Source organism: Gigantopelta aegis, chromosome 6 (genome assembly GCF_016097555.1).
Source record: "Gigantopelta aegis isolate Gae_Host chromosome 6, Gae_host_genome, whole genome shotgun sequence".
NCBI lineage: Eukaryota > Metazoa > Mollusca > Gastropoda > Neomphalida > Peltospiridae > Gigantopelta > Gigantopelta aegis.
The window spans coordinates 30,593,810-30,613,875 of NC_054704.1; the positions used below are offsets into that span (position 1 = coordinate 30,593,810).

At 37.2% G+C, this 20,066-nt stretch overlaps 1 long non-coding RNA gene across 2 annotated transcripts in view; it reads left to right on the forward strand.

The window, feature by feature from the left end:
* LOC121373976 overlaps positions 1–19,985 on the forward strand; it is a 39,793-nt gene extending 19,808 nt beyond the window's left edge. The window contains exon 4 of one of the 2 annotated variants that reach the window (XR_005958163.1): positions 18,965–19,985. This is a non-coding gene — a long non-coding RNA (uncharacterized LOC121373976). Of the gene's footprint in view, positions 1–12,512; positions 12,833–18,964 lie in introns of those variants that run through there. The other variant, XR_005958164.1, reaches the window with a different exon arrangement.
* The last annotated feature ends 81 nt before the right edge of the window (positions 19,986–20,066 follow it).

Below are 20,066 nucleotides of genomic sequence, written 5' to 3' on the forward strand. Positions count from 1 at the left end.
ACACTACCTCGCGTCGGGCAGTCCTTAGAAGTGGTAGGTTAACGACACCACTAGAGCATCTCGATTTATTAATCATCGGCTATTGGATGTGAAACATACTTGTGACAGTTTTAGAGAGGAAACCCGCTGCACTTTCCCATTAGTAGCAATTTGGGATCCTACACCATCCCTGTCAAGGCTAGGCGATGAGTCACACACCAAGTACGTCAAGGCTATGACTTACACCAAGGTCGCACACCTGCCCATGTATACCAGTCACTGCCTTCTAAGTCGGTCAATGCTAATTGGGTTGTTGAATAACTTTTTTCCCCACAGCAAAACAGAATGTAGATCTCGTTTGTATACTTATACTTGACGAGCGAATAAAAATACTAAGAAAATACTCTTTATACTCTGAATTAGCAGTCCAAGGTCAGTCCAAGGACGTGAGAACCTGGCCAAGGCCAGCCCAAGGAGGTCAGTACCGGCCCAAGTATGCCAGGCTAAAATATGAGTCACGGCTGCTTACCCGAATCAGGTATGCCACTCACTGCCCTCTAGATAGGTCAAGGCTAGGTTATGAGTCACACACCAAGTACGTCAAGGCTATGACTTACATCAAGGTCGCACACCTGCCCAGGTATACCAGTCACTGCCTTCTAAGTCGGTCAGTGCTAAACAAATCGGTCAGGGCCAGTCCAAGGACATCGGTACCAACCTAAGTCGGTCAGGGACACGGGCGAGCGTTCACCCTAGTAGACCACACCACTATGACTAACACCAAGGCCAGACACCAAGGTCAAGGTCACGGAAAGTAGGTCATGGCACTGTACAGGCCCTTATACTACTGCTAGTCATTTATATGTCATTACCAATTTGCAAAAAAGCTAATTCGAAAACCGAGAGTCGTTTATATGCCCCAAATTAAGAAAGAAGGAAGGAAATATATCAAAATGAAGAAGAGAACAATAATAGTAATACAACGATAACTGGGCTGCAATGCTGACCTCAAATCACCTCAGCTATGTTAATGCACGTATCGTAATAAAACAAATATACCATTGACCTTTTACCATTGTCTATGAGTCGTGTAATTGGAAGACAGCAAAATATAGAATGTGGTGGTGGATAGAGGTGTGATTGGGTATATGACTCCCATGGCCCCCCTCTGACGAGACCAGTGGCCCCCAAACACTATAACTAAAGACATAAGCCACTTTCAGCTATACAAGTATTTTCCAACAAATATTGTTAATTAATTCTGATGGCATTTTGTGGGGAATAAAGTCTTTTAATACCTGAAGGCTTTTTTTATTTTCGAAAAAAATATACATTTCCACATGAACCTTGGCTAAAATGGGCTTCGTCTGGAATTCAATAAACGTGTTACACTCCACGACTGGCAAACACTGGATTTCACTTGATAAGATAGGCCTATCAATCAAGAGCCTATTGCGACACGCACACACTCCTGACCAATCGAACACGTCCACCTTGATGCCATTTTGATTCGAATTATGATAGGAGCGTCGCGAGTTGTTTGCGAGTGCTGGAGGAGCGCTGAAGCGAGCGAAAATGTCACTTTTACGAGGTTTCCAAACAGTTCGCATGACGAGTCGCAAATATCCCAGAGGTAATTGAATGGCTAAAGGGAAGCGAAGATCCCCGGTTCGCCCGATAATAACACGAAATGGCCGCCATTTTGAAAGAGACAAGACGGTCTAATGAAAAGACAGGAAGCTGATAAAAATCGGTCGTATCACTCTGGATGGAAATCAGCTATTAAGTATTTCAGAATCCTGTATCATATTTATGCAGTCAATACAACCATTTCTTCCTCTTGTCTTTATTGCACTCAATCCCTGTTAATACTTAGAGCCCACTTCCATCCAAGGGGTTAAAACAATGGCAGGCGGTTGACATGATCTGATGGTTTGATGGACGCAGAGTGGAATATTTTTCATTATTAATGCACAGTAACCGAATTATACATTTTATTTGACGAAACAAGCAGAATGTATAATTAGTGAGTTAATATGTGCGTGTTCTAACAATTCACGTTTATCGGATTAATAACAACTCCAGATTATAATTAACTGTAACGTTTTCTTATTAGGTAAAGTTTGCTACATGTCTTTGTTAATTGCTATTTTAGTTACGTATATAGTAACGTATCGGGGACACGTAACGACACCATAAACTGTTTTTTTTATATCACCTCACTCCCTATAGTATATGGTATTATATGGTATAACCACAGTGGCGTATTTGAAATAAATCTGAAATCAGTGGTTTAGATTCCATTAAAGGGACATTCCTGTGTCTGTTGCATTATACGATGTTTCTGACTAACAAAATTTTTCTACAATTAAACTTACATTTAAATATAATTTTTTTGTTTAGAATATCAGTGTCTGTATATTCAATGTGTTTCTGGTCGTCTTGATATTTGTAAGACGGCCAAACTGGATTCTGTTGCGTAATTATGAAAAAATAATATTTTAGGAAATAAATGAAATTTAACCTAATAAAACTATATTTTATGCAGAAAAATATATTTGATATGTAATTATAATCGTTAAAAAGGCTCTGTTAGTCGATAACAGCTTAAAAATTGCAGCAAACTCAGGAATGTCCTTTCAAAGGTTGGCTGGGTCTGACGGATTAAAAGACTTCTTTGTGCGTGTAGTCGGCCTTAGGCTACCTGATATTAATATTTATAAAGTTTAATGATCTTAACAGTTAAACTAGGGAAATGTTAATATTATGTGATGGAAGAATCAAAACAACGACTGGCCAGAGTTCAAGGGAAACATTATCATATTATATCACATCACATCACATCACATCACATCATATCATATATTATATATCACATGTCACCTTGCATGCTATATTATATGACATGTTAAATATATCATATCATATCATATCATATCATATCATATCATATCATATCATATCATATCATATCATATCATATCATATCATATATCATATCATATCATATCATATCATATATCATATCACATATCATATCATATCTATCATATATCGTTATATCATTATTATAATATATTGATGAAGCAGGAACATCATGAACTCGTCATAATTTCAGTAAAAGTACAACATGTAATGCAGGCAGCTATTTCAGATATGACTAATTGGGAAGCCATATTGATTTTCACTCCGTACCACCCTCAAAATAAAATTGAATAATTATGTACTATATGTAGACATTATTACACAAAAAATCGAGCACATCTAAACAATAATTGGGTTCACTCCTGCTTCCAATTCGGTACTGTAATCGGTGAGTTTACACTAGTGTTTTATTACTGATGAGTCAGCAATACAAAGCCAATGTCACAATACACGGCTGTGGCAAAGTTAATTTGGAAAACTGCAGGCAGCAAACACAAAAAATTACTTTAATTTATCGCACTTTAACACTGAACAGTAAATCCCTTAGAAGCAATTATGTGTATTTTCAATAGAGATAGACATGTACTTAGCGTGAAGCCGTGCACGCCGCTTGTATAAATATCACATTAATGGAAGCTTTATTTTACACGGCTGAACATCTGTGTGATAGTAACTATATTAATCGGGGTGACATCAGTAGCATGTGTATGTCCCTTGTGGATTAAAACATATTAAAATGCATGTGAAATGTAAATAGTTTTGCTTTTAACACACACGTTGCATTAAATGTGCATACTGTCGATGTAGAACATCATAGAAATGAATATGGGGTTTCAGGTTGTGTAATGATCCTTTCAACACATATATTAATTAAATAGCAGGTTCCACGTGTTATTATAATAATTGCAAATCATAGTCTGGTGAAATCTGCCTCAATCAAACTGGGTGTGTCCTTTTTGTTAGCAGCAATGATTCGTTGACGGTATTACAGGGGCTAGCACAGCTGTCTACAATATAAAGTTAAAGTTAAAAGTTTGTTTTGTTTAACGACACCACTAGAGCACGTTGATTAATTAAGCATTGGCTATTGGATGTCAAACATTTGGTATTTGTGACACGATCATCAGAGGAAACCCGCTACATTTTTCCTAATGCAACAACGGATCTTTTATATGCACTGGAACGAGGAAAAACATAATCGGTTGAATGGATCCGTCGAGGTGGTTCGATCCTGCGACGCAAGCACCTGCGATATAAAAAAACATGACTCTATGGTAGAAACCTTCGTTTGCTGTTCCTCATCGTGGTATAGGCGTGGCAACATTGTCATCCGTACAGCACATATTCAGTATCACTTGGCAGTTTTAAAATCGAGTTCTATATGAATCTCGGGTAATGTTTTCAAATATAGTTTTCGTTTGGTGTTGATAATTCGGTGCAATATTGTTTTGTTGACCACAACGTTTATTTTTTGTTTTTCGAAGATTTTATTTTTTGTATGTTCTGTTGATCTTTCAAAACGAATTACTTTCAGATGTGTTTTTCGTTTTGTCTTGATAATTCGGTACAAAATCGGTTTGTTTACCACAACTCCATACATTGTTTTTCATGATCTGACTTTAGCGTTTACTTTTGTCTTTTAATGTTAATATGCTTCACGTGACTCTTTCATAGCTGTCTACACTATTTTAATTAATACTTTTGTAATTTTAAATTGTTGTTGATCATCATTGTACTGGGGTGTTGTTAAACATTCATTCATTCATTCATTCATTTATGGTAGAAATTAAAGGGATTTGGTTACCTATATGTTTTCTGTGAGGATATGGCTATCTTTTTAAACAACCATCAAACATTCAATAAAATAGTTTTGAATTGCTTCGGAAATATACCCCCTCCTATATATATATATATGTATATATATATATATATATATATATATATATATATATATATATATATATATATATATATATATATATATATATTCAACGTATAGAGGAGCTGATCCATACGCCATTCTAATTGAACATTTAAAATACGACAGGCTATACTTATCATAATATTTGGTTTAATACCATTCTTTAATTTTATAAAACAACTAAGTTGGTGTGAAATGTCATCGACTAAACACTTGCTTTTGACGACCATGTTGGACGAAGGGTTCTTTAAACATGCATCGTTTAACTTACAGCCCTTATTTCCCATATAGTGTTACCACAGATATAATATCTGATGATGGGTCGGGGGTCTTGACCGAGCAGACGAGACGGTCTTTTTAAAATGTTCAGTAATTACTCATATTCATATTCCAACCCTGACTGCCCATGTGATTATTTCTTTGAAACGGACCTTGTAGGGGATTGTCCCTGTGACCTCTCGCTCCTCAGGCGGACATAGGCACACTACCACTGGGCTTAAATCTGGCATGGGTAGAGTACTGAACGCTGGCAGACGTGTGTCATAAGCTGCTGTTTTCTATTAACTACCTCCGATAATGACTTAAATGTCACTGGATTCAGACTGGACACGGGACAAACACCCAGAAGGTTTGGCCACGCTAGACCGGAAATTAACGTCTTAGACAGCGAGAACACAACATCTCGTTATCTCCCCTGGAGACGTGATTTCGCGAGAAGAAATCAGCCAGAAGTAATCCGCATGCAAAGGACAGCGTGGATTTATTGACAATTGTCTCATTAGTTAGAAGGTTTTGAGAGAACGTTCGTGTGGCAAACGAGCGTACGCATCGTAAACAATGTCCCCAGCACCTAGAGGAAAAGTGGAGAGAGAGAAAAAAGAAAGAAGAGAGAGAGAGAGAGAGAGAGAGAGAGAGAGAGAGAGAGAGAGAGAGAGAGAGAGAGAGAGAGAGAGAGAGAGAGAGAGAGAGAGGGGAATATACGGTGAATTGCTATACCAATTATTTTAAAATTTTCGAATGACGTTTAAATTTATTACTCAGAATTAAATGTTGACGTATATGTTTGCTAAAAGTCTTAAATATAGATCTATAATTGATTTATTATCAGATATGTAGCAAGATTATTGTTACGACAGTACCAGTATTCGATGTGGGTCCCACACAGTAATCTAGTCAAATCAATATTTGAAAGAGAGATTGAGAGAGAGAGAGATTGAGAGAGAGAGAGAGAGAGAGAGAGAGAGAGAGAGAGAGAGAGAGAGAGAGAGAGAGAGAGAGAGAGAGAGAGGCAGGTCACACTTACGGCACATACTAGAATGTTACAGAAAACCCCAAGATAATACTTTAAACCCTATTATAATTAGTCTTGAATCGTATACGCATATCAAATACTATAAAAATAACCTAAAGTAAAGATAGAACATAGTCCTGGACAGAGGGAACCGGCCCAGGCCGGTCCCTGTGGCCAGGATAGGCGTGTGCTACAACAGCTTGCTCTGAATGTGCACGTAAATCTCTTTGTCAAGATAGAACATGCACTAAATTAGAACATTTTCGGGCGAGGTTTGAACTTGTGCGAGGGATGGAGTACGTAGAGTTCAATTTGAGCATTTCGTGGATGTTTAAACATAAGATACCCTATATCTCGTTCTTATTCCTCCGACTGCGTACAATAAATGTTGCCATCTAATTCCAGCACTACGTACGCAAATTCCATAAAACGTGATATTGAAATTGGACCCACGAGAACTGGCGAAGCGTTTGATACTTTACATACGATCCATCTTAATTACTGGCGTATCAGGGTAAAAACGAAACCCGTATTAGGATACTATGCATGACTTAGTTTGCCTGGAGACGTTTCACGCTTAAAACTATTGGAAAGCAATCACGCCACATCCGGACACTCGACTCATCAGTCTCATCCATTTACGTCAGAGCTGTGTCTCCTGCCTGGGCGGCTAACACTACTGCTTGACCAACATAACGCAAGCGTATGACTGTGGTCGTCTAGAAGAGACCCGCTACCGTGGTGTAGTGGACCTAAGGCTGCTAGACATCGGCACATTCACAGTGGACATAGGTTCTGTGACAACCCCACCCCCTCCCGTTTATTGTGCCCTTTTTAATGACTTTGAAGCAAAATGAAATTCATCATACACTATATACAACACTATATTTTCCTAAATAGCGTCTTTTGGGCATCTTTGGTTTAAGAAATTTACGGGAGCATACCCCCAAATCCTCCGACAGATCTATCTCCCTTTGGGTAACTGGCTTATTTGCCTTTGGAAAACTCAAACTTGCCATTTTTATAATAGTGCGACCCCCTCCCCTGTTAAACAATCCTGGATCCGCCCCTGGGTAGGTACTGGGTTCTTATACCTGTATAATTTAAAGCGCGTTTTAACGGCTAAATGGCAAGTGTACTCCTACTACATCAACGAAGCATTGATCCTGGCCCTAGACAGACAGCCCACGCAGCTGAAGTGTGTACCCACAACGGTGTGCTTGAAGCCTTAATTGGATATAAGCACAAAAATCAAGTTAAAAAGAACTGAAAAATGTCGATAACACAGTTACTTGTTATAATTAAATTGAAATATCAGAGTATCAAACATTGTACAACAAAGGGTATAGTAGTCTATGCGCATTGCTGCCTTCAATGCAGTTTTTTTTTCAGTGTAAATAATATTATCACAAAATTAATTTGTTCACAATTAAAAAAGAAGAACACAAATGAAAACAACCCAATAAAAACCCCAAAACAAATAAATAAAACAAACAAACAAACAAAATAAGAAACAAAAAACAAATACAAATAAAAATAAAAAACAAAACAAATCCCTTACAGTCTGTTGCTCCACACAGGAAAATAACTATATGTCAGTTGATATTCTTGTGTAATATGTTCTTCATTGTTATGAAACTTAAAACGTCTGGTCCTTAAGGCTTATGTAATGAGTTCTTGCTAGACTGAATTCTTTATGAAAGGGAGTCAGAGTAAACTAAACCATAAACAAGGTGAAAACAGCTCGATTGTCAGTTAGTTGGTACCCTATGTGCTTCTTGCTAGATATGAGCGACGGAATAGTCCAACTCAGAAATAATCCCAGAAAAATATAATTCCGTGTTGTTAGGGTTTAGTCACAGTGGATGTGGCGCGGCTACAAAAATTAAACACACTATTTCCAACGATAGCATCCACATTGGATTCATGCGGTTCTGCTCTTATGCTTTCATTGACAATAGTGTTTTTTTTGTTTTGTTTTTTTCGCTGTGTGAATGAGCCCTTACAGCATTGCACCGTAAAACGGGAGCGGGACGTAGCCCAGTGATAAAACGCTCGCTTGATGCGCGGTCGGTCTGGGATCGATCCCCGTCGGTGGGCCCATTGGGCTATTTCTCGTGGTATGTGCTATCCTATCTGTGGGATGGTGCATATAAAAGATCCCTTGCTGCTAATCGAAAAGAGTAGCCCATGAAGTGGCGACAGCGGGTTTCCTCTCTCAATATCTCTGTGGTCTTTAACCATATGTCTGACGCCATATATCCGTAAATAAAATGTGTTGAGTGCGTAGTTAAATAAAACATTTCCTGTACCGTAAAACTGTCCTACACTACTTTATTGTAATAGAATTAGAGTATTTTACTGGAAAATGTTCAACAGTATTGCATAGTTGTTCGCGTTTATTCTCTACCTGTCCCCTGGTCCTAGCAGCACTGGAAGATTGACCACCCTACGCTAAGAATAAATAGGAAGCGGGGTCGACCCTATTTGTTAATTTCCTGACTTTACTTTGTTTTGGTTGGTACTACCGTGTACCCACTGAAACCAGGTTCGTCCACATCGTTATACAGACGATGATTACTGCATTACAACCCTAGTGTGATTCTCTCTCGTCCGAACAGATCCAACTTCTCAAGATCTATATTTGCGCACAGCACTACACGTTTCATTTTTACTGACACTAGTTTTGTTTGAGTTTGTTACGACAAGATGCAACCCATCTCGTCTATACCAGCTGTGCATCTTAATGCCCTTAACGAGGCCACACATGGACACGTAGTTGGGACTTTACACTTTGTTACAAAGTTTACGTAAAATTAATTTTTTCCGCACATTGTTAAATAATCTGATTCCATCTGTATTCTCTTATTTATTCGATGTACAGTTTCGGCTGAGTAGTCTGTTATTTCTAGTTTAGCCTGTTAAACATTTTATTAAAAAAAAAATATTAAGTGTTATTCCAGGTTGTCCCTAACCCGCCGTTAACTCCTCTCCTCTCCCATTCTCGTTTCGATACAGACTCTAGCTATGTCAGAGTTTATATCCACAATGTGTGTGTTTGAACCGTGACTGGATGTAAGCATCGTAAACTAATTCCTACTTACCTATCTACCTGCCTACCTATCTAGCTCAGCTCGAACTAATTCCTACTTACCTATCTACCTGCCTACCTATCTAGCTCAGCTCGAACTTGATCAAGGAAGGAAGGAAATGTTTTATTTAACGACGCACTCAACACATTGTATGTCCGGTTATATGGCGTCAGACATATGGTTAAGGACCACGCATATATTGAGAGAGGAAACCCGCTGTCGCCACTTCATGGGCTACTCTTTTCGATTAGCAGCAACTTATATTTTATATGCACTATCCCACAGACAGGATAGTACATACCACGGCCTTTGTTACACCAGTTATTGAGCACTGGCTGGAACGAGAAATAGCCCAATCCACCGACGGGGATCGATCCTAGACCGAGCGCGCATCAAGCGAACGCTTTACCACTGGAACTCGATCAAATACTGAACGTAATAAATAAAACACTCAGAAAGACCAGAGTTCCCCAGGGATTGGTTCTTAAGCCCCTTTTATTTTTAATATTTATAAATGTGATAAATGATAATAGTTTAGGTAATCCCAGACCTTCGAGAAGAGCCATCACAAGCAGAAACAAATATAATGTGGACATCTCGATGATATATCAAACTCAGCTTTTATGTTGAATGGCAAACAATCCATAAACCCCAATGTTTAATAAAATACATATAATTGTGGACAATAAACATTTAAGTTTCGAGTTTCAGAAAGTTGAATAATGAATTTTTCCGCAGTGACAACATAATAATATCAGAAGATAAGCTCTATGTTTGCGTGGTTAAGATGACGCATTAGAAATACATTAGTTTTATGAAGCGAGTAATAATTTCATTTTGTTACAATGTAAGTTTACATTAATTTTGTCTCCCAATAAACCAGGAGTAATTTATTATCATTTATTTTATGATTAAAGTCACTACCCCCAGTTCCCGAGATACCTACGTACCTTTTCTGTTTCATCTGGAGCTGCTATAAACTGTTAACACAAGGGCAAGAAACGTATTCCATTTACCAAAATTGATCATGTTATAAATAATGTATGACTTAACCCTAAACAAAATGTAATAGCCAAAACTAATTTACACTGCCTTATAACTAGAGTTGGTGCTTGTTAAAACAATTTTGAAAAATAATATTTAAAAATCTTAACAATACAACGCTGAATACAGTATAACAATTGTGTTATTTCCAACAATAAATTGACATTTAGAAAACGATAATGGCGTCAGTTGATATACATTAGATAAAAATGTTTATCAGCACACCCATTGATTTAATTATTATCGTAGTTTACAAATTCTACGTGGTGGATTACAAATTCACGTTGTGTGATTTAAAACTAAGGTGGTCGTAAATTGTAAATGTCATTAATCAATGTCATCATTGTCACATTGTTTTATTATGGGACATAGTTCTGTAAGACGACTAAATAAATATTTGACTAGATCTTTGTTAGATTTGGCATCTGGTACTTCTGAACTGACTCGTACACACGGTTAATTCTAAGGGTGTAAAATGGGGAAATATATCAAGTAGAAATTAAGTAAATATGTCAAGGTTATTAATTCTATAAAAAACGATGGAATTATCAAACAGTAAAAACATTATAGATAGTACTAAACCAAATAACGTCCGGCTGGGTCAAAGTTTGAGGTGCACCCAACTTTTGATAGAGAAGTTAACACCGTAAGTCCTGAGATTGGTGATATATGTGAGTAAACAAAAGGTTTCAGCTGGGCAAAAAATATATGCAGTTTTATTTCATCAAGTACCACCGTGTTAAGTAGCCTTGGGCTTGAAAAATGTATATGGTACTTGTAAAAAAGTACTCATATTTTGTGCGGAACTAGGGTAGTCATAGACCCTACCCGTTATCTCTGAAATGAGCAGCGTGTGCCCCCAAGTTTTTCTGATTCACTTTAAGGGAGAGGGATAGTAGTATTTATATTCGTGGTGTTTATGTCGATTGATACGCTGCAGGTAAAAGTTTTAGCCACATATGCTACTATTGTCGTGTATGGGTTTTGATTTTATGACATACACCCTAAAAAACATTAATTAGTTATTATTGGATGTCAAACATTTTTCAGACAAAACCCTGTTACATTTTCACATTAGCAGCAAAGGATCTTTTATATGCACTTTCCCACAGACATGACATCACATTCCACGGTTGGTAAAATCTCAATGGGTCCTCCGAAAGGGTTCGATACTATGACCAAAGCACCTATAGTCCATTCCATCCTCCTACAAAAATGTGTTTTTTTTGTGTGAAAATAATTTCAGTTTTGTTTGATGTAAGAAAGTAAGTAAAAGTGTTTTAGAAATAACAAATACATACTATTTTTGTGTCCAATTTAGAAAACAATCGGCTCAGAAATAAATAACTTGTAAATTTCACAGCATGAAAAAAGGCGTTCCCCGTGGGACGGATTATAAGGCGATCACTCTACCGACTGATCTGGACCCTACCCCCGAACAATTGCTAATTATAAATACAGTTTAAAAGTCGATTATTTAATCGCAAGATCATTATGCATGAAACTGTTTTTACTGGCACAGCAAGCTTTAAAATATTGACTACCTCATTCCTCAACACGAATGCCACCAGTGGGGCAGGGTGTGCTCACCTTTCACGAACACCCGATATCGTCACTGTTTTGACAGTGATTCTTTACTGAATGTCATCACAGCTGTATTTATTCTGACGACGGGTGGGACGTAGCCCAGTAAAGCGCCCGCTTGATGCAAGGTCGGTCTGGGATCGATCCCCGTCGGTGGGCCCATTGGGCTATTTCTCGTTCCAGCCAGTGCACAACGACTGGCATATCAAAGGCCGTGGTATGTACTACTCTGTTTGTGGGATGGTGCATATAAATATAAAAGATCCCTTGCTGCTAATCGAAAAGAGTAGCTCATGAAGTGGCGACATTGGGTTTCCTCTCTCAATATATGTGTGGTCCTTAACCATATTATGTCTGACGTCATATAACCGTATATAAAATGTGTTGAGTGCGTCGTTAAATAAAACATCCCTTCCTTTTTTATTTCAACGAGCTCTGCCATGTGCTAGTTTTGATTTAGTAAGCTATTGTGGGAGTGGCAGTCCTCTGGGCGGTGCCGAAAGAATGTATTAAGGATCTCCTCCTATAGACGAGGCACTAGCTATTTTTAGAAATGGCAGTTCAAATCCGTATTATGCAGAGATATGGTCTTCATTGTGGATAACGGTTTTGTGGTATAGATTCAAACAAACTGAATTCCATAGGATTATACAAAAACACTTTTGTTGTTTTTCAGCTCGCTGTGCGGTTCTACGTGGATATCAATTAGCCAAGTTCTCAACTGTCCGTTCATATCCTAAATTATAAAGTTTAGGATACTGTTAGTTGCATTGTTATTAACCTAATGAGTTAGTGCTGTCGTGCGCAATTAGTGATCTTTTAAATGACAGTATTGGTTGAATAGTTAGGCGCCATGACCAGCGAAGCTGCAACAGATAAACTGCAGCCACTGCAGGCTGTGTTTAATTATCCGGTAGAGATTAAAGTGACGTACGACAATTTGGCTGAGTTTTCCTGTTATGTATTTGTTTCTGTATAAAAACAGGTTACATAGCCTTGTTATCTTTAATCATCCATTAGGCACTTTTCAATGTAATTACTTCACCGTTGCCGTTTACACGGTGGCCATTAATGGACCAATTTCTAGTGCAGTCATTTGGTTTAAAGAGTATTCATTTATCGTCAAATAAAACAATAAGCGGTATTGTCAATAATACTGGACCGGAAATCAAACGGGCAAAATCTTGTTATACAAATATAAAAATATTCTGTAAATCGTGATGATGAAAATCTGATAAATTAAATATTTATAGATTGTAACAAAGGCAGGAAATTGAAAGATAAGCAGAGAGTGAAATAGTTTGTTATGTTTACGTTATATAGAGCCTGATTTGAATTAGAAATACAAAGTCGGAACGACAAAACCGTATTCCCATATCTAAATCGTACAAGACAGAGTCGAAATGATGCTCTTCCATAAGAGGACCGCCACTCCATTAGAAGATCCGATACATGATGAGTCCCCTTCTTCATCACAGGCAGGAGGACTGCCACTCCCAAGACTAACTCAGAAAACCCAATTTTACACACGATAAAGCTCAGTGCAGTAGAAACAGCTGTGATGGCATGCACTCATAAATCATTGTAAAACCAGTGGTGATATCAGGTGTTTGCGAAAGATGAGCATATCCTGCCTCACCGGTGGTACCCGTCGTGAGCACAGTCATCAAGTCCATAGCTGAAATGTTAATTAATCTCGAATCAATGGCCATTAATAAGATTTTAATATAGATTCAGACCAGGTAGGTCTTATGCACCACATGCATGTTGTGGATTCACCTCGGTAGTAGAATGACGTAATTGTAAGGCTAAGGAAGTGGGTAACACGTATTGTTAAAGCTTACACATCACAATAATAGAGTTTATGGAGCTTTCTTATTTCTACTAAAGGTATACAATTAGTTTCCCTACATTGTGGTACTGATGAGACGTTACCCTATCAATTGTATGAAGAGCATATATTTAATTATTATCAAGATCGTGTACCAGATTGTCTACCTATATGCATTCCACGTTGTCTACCTATATGCATTCCAAAGGGTGTACCTATATACATTCCAAATTGTCTACCTATATGCATTCCAAATTGTCTACCTGTATACATTCCAAATTGTCTACCTATATGCATTCCAAATTGTCTACCTGTATACATTCCAAATTGTCTACCTATATGTTTTCCAAATTGTCTACCTATATACATTCGAGATTGTTGTAGATTTTAAAACAAGATAATTACAATTTTTAGTTAAATGTTCAGTATATGTAGTGTTTCCTCTTCAAGTTTATGCACTTTATATGTCTTGGTTTAAACTAACTATGCAGAGTAACAATTTAAGGCTCCGCAAACTTAACATTACCATATGACTCTCTGTGATAGTAACTGGTCAAAGGCCGTGGTATGTGTTTTCCTTTCTGTGGGAAAGTGCATATATAAATCCCTTTTTGCATTAAGAAAATGTAACGGTTTTCCTCTGATGACTATGTGTCAGAATTACCAAACATTTGACATCAAATAGGCGATGATTAAAAATTCAATGTGCTCTAGTGGTGTCGTTAAACAAAACAAACATTAACTCTTTGGTAAGAAAGATTTAAAACTTCCACTGTAGTGGTAACTCAGAAGAATAAAATCTCTCTATGTATATTTGTTTTACATTGAACTATGTTTGAAGTGATGGATGCAGTTGATAATTTTGTTGTTATCCCTCTCTCTCTCTCTCTCTCTCTCTCTCTCTCTCTCTCTCTCTCTCTCTCTCTCTCTCTCTCTCTCTCTCTCTCTCTCTCTCTCTCTCTCTCTCTCTCTCTCTCTATATATATATATATATATATATATATATATATATATATATATATATACCACTGTTCAGATTTCTGAAATGTAGAACTAAGTGTTTGTGAATTTGAACGTCTGATACTTGCATTTAGTTTAGATGTGTTAGTAATATGTTCGAGTTTACGGCTAAGAATCATGACCAGCGTGAATTTTACGTTTTAACTCATCTGTTATCACATTCCAGATTTATAAGTATTGCAACATGCGTCAGGATTGTCAGGAGTTATACATGGCGACGTATTATCGGCAAACACTCGTATATTGGAACGACTTCCACTAATATCGTTTGCCTATTATGAAAACAGGATTGAACCTCGGGAACAGTTTTGGTTTGATGAGTCTTCTTTAATAGTACTACAGTTTGTTTTTAATGGGATTAATAACGTTCAAACCATTGGTCGTGTTCAATGGTTGGAAAGTTAGCCATATCATGCATATGCTATCAATGTTCCCCAAACATGGTGGTCATATTCAGCCATGGGCCATCCGAGACAACGATAAGTACAACATAAGTACATCAGTTTTTCCTGTTTACACCCACTGAAGGATTAAAAAAACCCACTGCTATCCAGAGTAGCCAGGAGAACGCTATGCCTTAGAGCAGCTTTAACATTTTGCCAGTCGTGTTTTACGTTATAAAATATGCAAGAATGTTCTAAATCTAGATATTGCCAATTCCTTTTCTTGAAATTTCTTCTTTATGCCGTTAGTGATATTTTGCTAAAAACTGAAAAACATATAAACGTATCTCGCATCGATTTTAAAATCATACATTCATAAGAAAAAATCTCCAACGGATGCTTTAATCATTTGTAGAAGTCCTTTAAAAAAAATTGTTCGGACTCTGCGCATCCTTCCAGCAAGTGAATCAATCTATCTACAGGTAAAGAACGTACTTTTATTTCGAACTAATGAGGATAACGATGCAGCCATTTCAGGTTATCGACTTGAGCCTTTGGACAAATAAATAATGCACACGTCACTGATTTCTTCATCAAACCATAATAGTGCGCAGCAATCCTGTAATTGGCTAACTAAACAGCTGGTGTAGGCGAATAAAGAACTGAAAAAAAAAAAAATTGAAAAAAGAATGAAGAAAAACGAAAGTAAAAAAAAAAAAACCTCAACAAAAAACAACCGAAAGTGACAAAAAGAGAGAAATCATCGAAAATATTATATAACATGAAAAAGTCACTTTTATCAAAATACCTGGCGCTATTGTAAAGACTTTGGTTTGGTAGCTGGAATGTGTGAGTTAGAAAATCAAAGCTAGCTTCTCAGCTGATCTTTGTCTGACGGTAGCGTCTGTGGACGTCACAGCTGACCTTTAGCTGGAGGTCAATTAGGCCTCTCTCCGTTTTGACAGATAGCAAATCAAAAGCTCGTGGACGTGTTTGGGCAATCGGGCCACTTTCTCTTCTGCTGATCACGATGATTGCTTTACTCCAAAATAGATTTGTCCATTTCATTGGTGGCTGGCGGAAATATTTGCGTAATTCTCTCGTCAGTATGCACAGAAATGAACATCCCCTGGTCCCCGGATGTGCCAATCAATCAAACTGAATTACGAGACGCGCGGCTAGCCGCCATCTTGTTCCCCTCGAGGTACTATCTACTCTCTGATGCCTTTCTTCCTGTAACTAACTGAAATGCTTCTGTGCTTTTTGTTACTTTTATTTTGTAAATGTTAGACCTGGTGACTGACTAACATAATTAAATTTCTCGCCACAAGACAAAAGTGAAAGAAAAAAAAAGGTAATATTAACTTAACGTGCACAAGTTCCTGCGATCGATTTCATTTGGTGGATGTTCTTCTAGAATGTGGACCACGGTTCGTTGTCAACATAATGTTCTGTCTAGCACACATCCATTGAAGTTTCTGACACGTGGCTCATGATAACGAACTTTTGGTATTGGCATATACCCAATTCTGGGACTTTGATATAGCCACGTATCCTAGACAGAACACAACTCAGAAACTGCCAAATATGTAGTACTTAACTTTATCGGATTTGTGTTAAACGACTCTCAGTCTGTCTGTCTGTCTCTGTCTTTTCTCTGTGTGCGTGTGTCTCTTTCTCTCGGTATCTCTCCATCTCTCTGTCTGTGTCTCTCTTTCTGTCTGTCTCTCTGTCTCTGTCTCTGTCTCTCTCTCTCTCTCTCTCTCTCTCCTCTCTCTCTCTCTCTCTCTCAGTGTGTGTGTGTGTGTGTGTGTGTGTGTGTGTGTGTGTGTGTGTGCGCGCGCGATTGTCTGTTTTCTAACTCTCTTTCTTTGTTGGATAACACATTTCATATATTCTCACACATGTAGAACTTACTATACAGCGCACAGTTTATTGGCATGTTTGAATGAAGATAGTATATAATTACGCAAAAAAAACCCTGTCCTAACCATGATTCATTTCAGAATAGCAATATTACTTTACTATATATTATGAAAACTATATTAAAAATGGAGTTATATTTATTCAAGATTTAATGGATGACATGGTAGATTTTTAACCTATGAAACATTTAGATTTAAATTTCACATACATTCAAACTTCTTAGAACATGCATCGTTAATCAAAGCAGTTAAAACCTTTATGCATTGCACATTGTCAAGTATCAACAACCAACAGGTTAACACCTTAAATCCTATATTCCCTTTTAAATTGGAGTTATTTTTTTAAACTACTAAAGGGTACAAAGAAATATATAATATTTTAAACAAATCGACAATAGTGCCAACTTCCCAAAGAAAATATTACAATTTAGGTTTCATACTATCATTACAGGAGTTGGAAAGTGTATAATTTACCATTTATATGTTTAAAAGATACAACTTTACAGTGGTTTCAATATAGAATTCTACATCGAATAATCACGACAAACACGTTCTTATATAAAATAAAATACACAGAATCAAATGTTTGCAATTTTTGTCATAGACATCCAGAAACATTGGAGCATTTGTTCTATGACTGCTCTAAAGTCTTTCTTTTATGGAAGGAAATTGAACAATGGATTCAGGACAAAGGTGAACATACACAACTCGATAAACAGACAGTCTTGTTTGGAATCATAAAGAGGGAAAAAAGCAAGATGGTATTTATTAATTGGCTCATTATCAATGTTAAATACTATATATATAGATCTAAAATGCAGAAACATGGACCTAACATATATGCTTTTTTAAATATTTTAAAAGATAAAATAGAAATTGAAAAATATATACTTCTCAAAAATTGTCAATTTCAAGAATTTGAGGAATATTGGGCACCTTGGTCCAGATACCTAGAAACAAGACATGGCAATACAATGTTCTAGAGGTATTTCAATACAAATATGTTTTCTCTTTCGAAATTAAAGTATTTAATTCACTCTTTCTTTCCTTCTTCCTTCCTTACCTTCTCTTTTCTCCCTTTACCATTTCCTTCAAATCTTTCCTCTACCTCTATCTTCACTGTTAACCCCACATATTAGTGAACTCCATGTTTTCATGTATTCATGCTTATTAATATTATTATATTGATTCTAATTACACTATATTATATATATAAATAATGTTCATATGTACTTATAACATGGATGTAAGGTAGTGAAATCAGGGTCCCCAACCCTGACACTGCCATATTTGTGTCTGGGGACAATAAATTTAAAAAAAAAAAAAAATTACTTTAGGATTTACCAAACTGTCATTTTAATATTGCCTCTTTTGCCTCTCTTGTCTTCGCCACCGGCAACGACTGATGAGGATTTACTAGTAACATTTCCATCTTCATATCCGGTTATGGTTCATTTTTTATTTCATTTCAATTATTCTCGTGCTTATATCCAATTAAGTTTCAAGCACGCTGTCCTGGGCACACTCGTCAGCTATCTGGTCTGTCTGTCCAGGACAGTGGGTTAGTTGTTAGTTTGTTAGTGGTTAGTGAGAGATAAGAGGGTGTAATGGTCTTACACCTACCCACCGAATCGTTAAAACTCGCTCTGGATGGGAGCCGGTACAGAGCTGTGAACCCTGTACCTACCAACCTTTTGTCCGATGGCTTAACCACGACGCCATCGAAGCCAGTGATGGTTCAGGTATGTTGTCCTGGGAACGCAACTAGGTTGTCTGGGCTGTCAGTTCTGAAAATATGCTAATGGGCTAGTGCGAGCAAATACCCCCTGCTGCCAAATAGATTGCTCTTTCCGATTACAATATTCTGTAAGCACATTAGTTCTGAGACATTGGTTTTTTCTCTTTTTTTTCTGTTATTCCGTTGTGGTTTAGTTGATGTTTTGTTTTGTTTCGTTTCGTTTCTTTTTAGGCACTACCAAATGAGGGCTATGATATAGTCTTCTGTCATCAATGTAGTTATTTCAAGGTTACGTAGACATGGTATTTGACCAAGAAGACTTGCACTTGGTGAGCCAGTAATAGCATTTAAATTGCAGAGTTGGAGTCGTGTGAACGTCTGTTGTGTTAAAGAGGATTGATAAGGAGGTCACGGGATGCGACCTATTGGTCTGGTGTCTTGTAATTCCTGTTATTAGTAGTCTGGTGCACTAACACCCACGTTCCTGCAGTAGCACTCATCAATACTGCTCGTAACGGCAGCTGTCAAGATTTGTGGGATTAAAATCAGAAAATGTGTATTTATGTTGTTTGACAATTCATCAACCGAGATTAATTATGTTTTTCTATATTTTCATGTCTATGCATAGACGTATAGTCCGTCCCATCCTCCTGGAAAAAAATCTTTTAAAAAATAATTTCAGTTTGGTTTGACTTAAGACGAAAAAAAGTGTTTTGGAAATAATAATTTTTTTACTATTTTTGTGTACAATTTAGAAAATTATTGGCTCAGAAATAACTAGCGTGTAGTAAATTCCACAGTATGGAAAAAAGGCATTTCCTGTGGGAAGGACGATAGAAAACAGTCGGCTCAGAAATAAATAACTTGTAATAAATTCCATAGTATGAAAAAAGGCGTTCCCTGTGGGACAGACTATGATTAATTCATAGTGAACTAATTATTATTATATTCAGACACCCAGCTGTAAAGGATTAAACACAACAGAACAAAACATTATTTCAACTCGGATCATAACAAAAGCGATGCACAACAAGTAATGCATGCACAATATTGCATGCACACACCCACTATGTACATAGTCAATAAATAATTACCGTATGAAATAGCGTAACGATTTAAATGTTTTTGCATTTCTGAAATGAAATCCATTGAAACAATGTCATCATCTTCATATAAACACGGGGCGGGATTTAGCTCAGTCGGTTGAGTGCTCGCTTGAGGTACTTGCGTCGCAGGATCGTTCCAACCAGTAAATCGCAACTGGACAAAGGCCGTAGTATGTGCTTTCCTATCTGTGGGAAAGTGCATATACAAGATCTCTTGCTGCATTAGG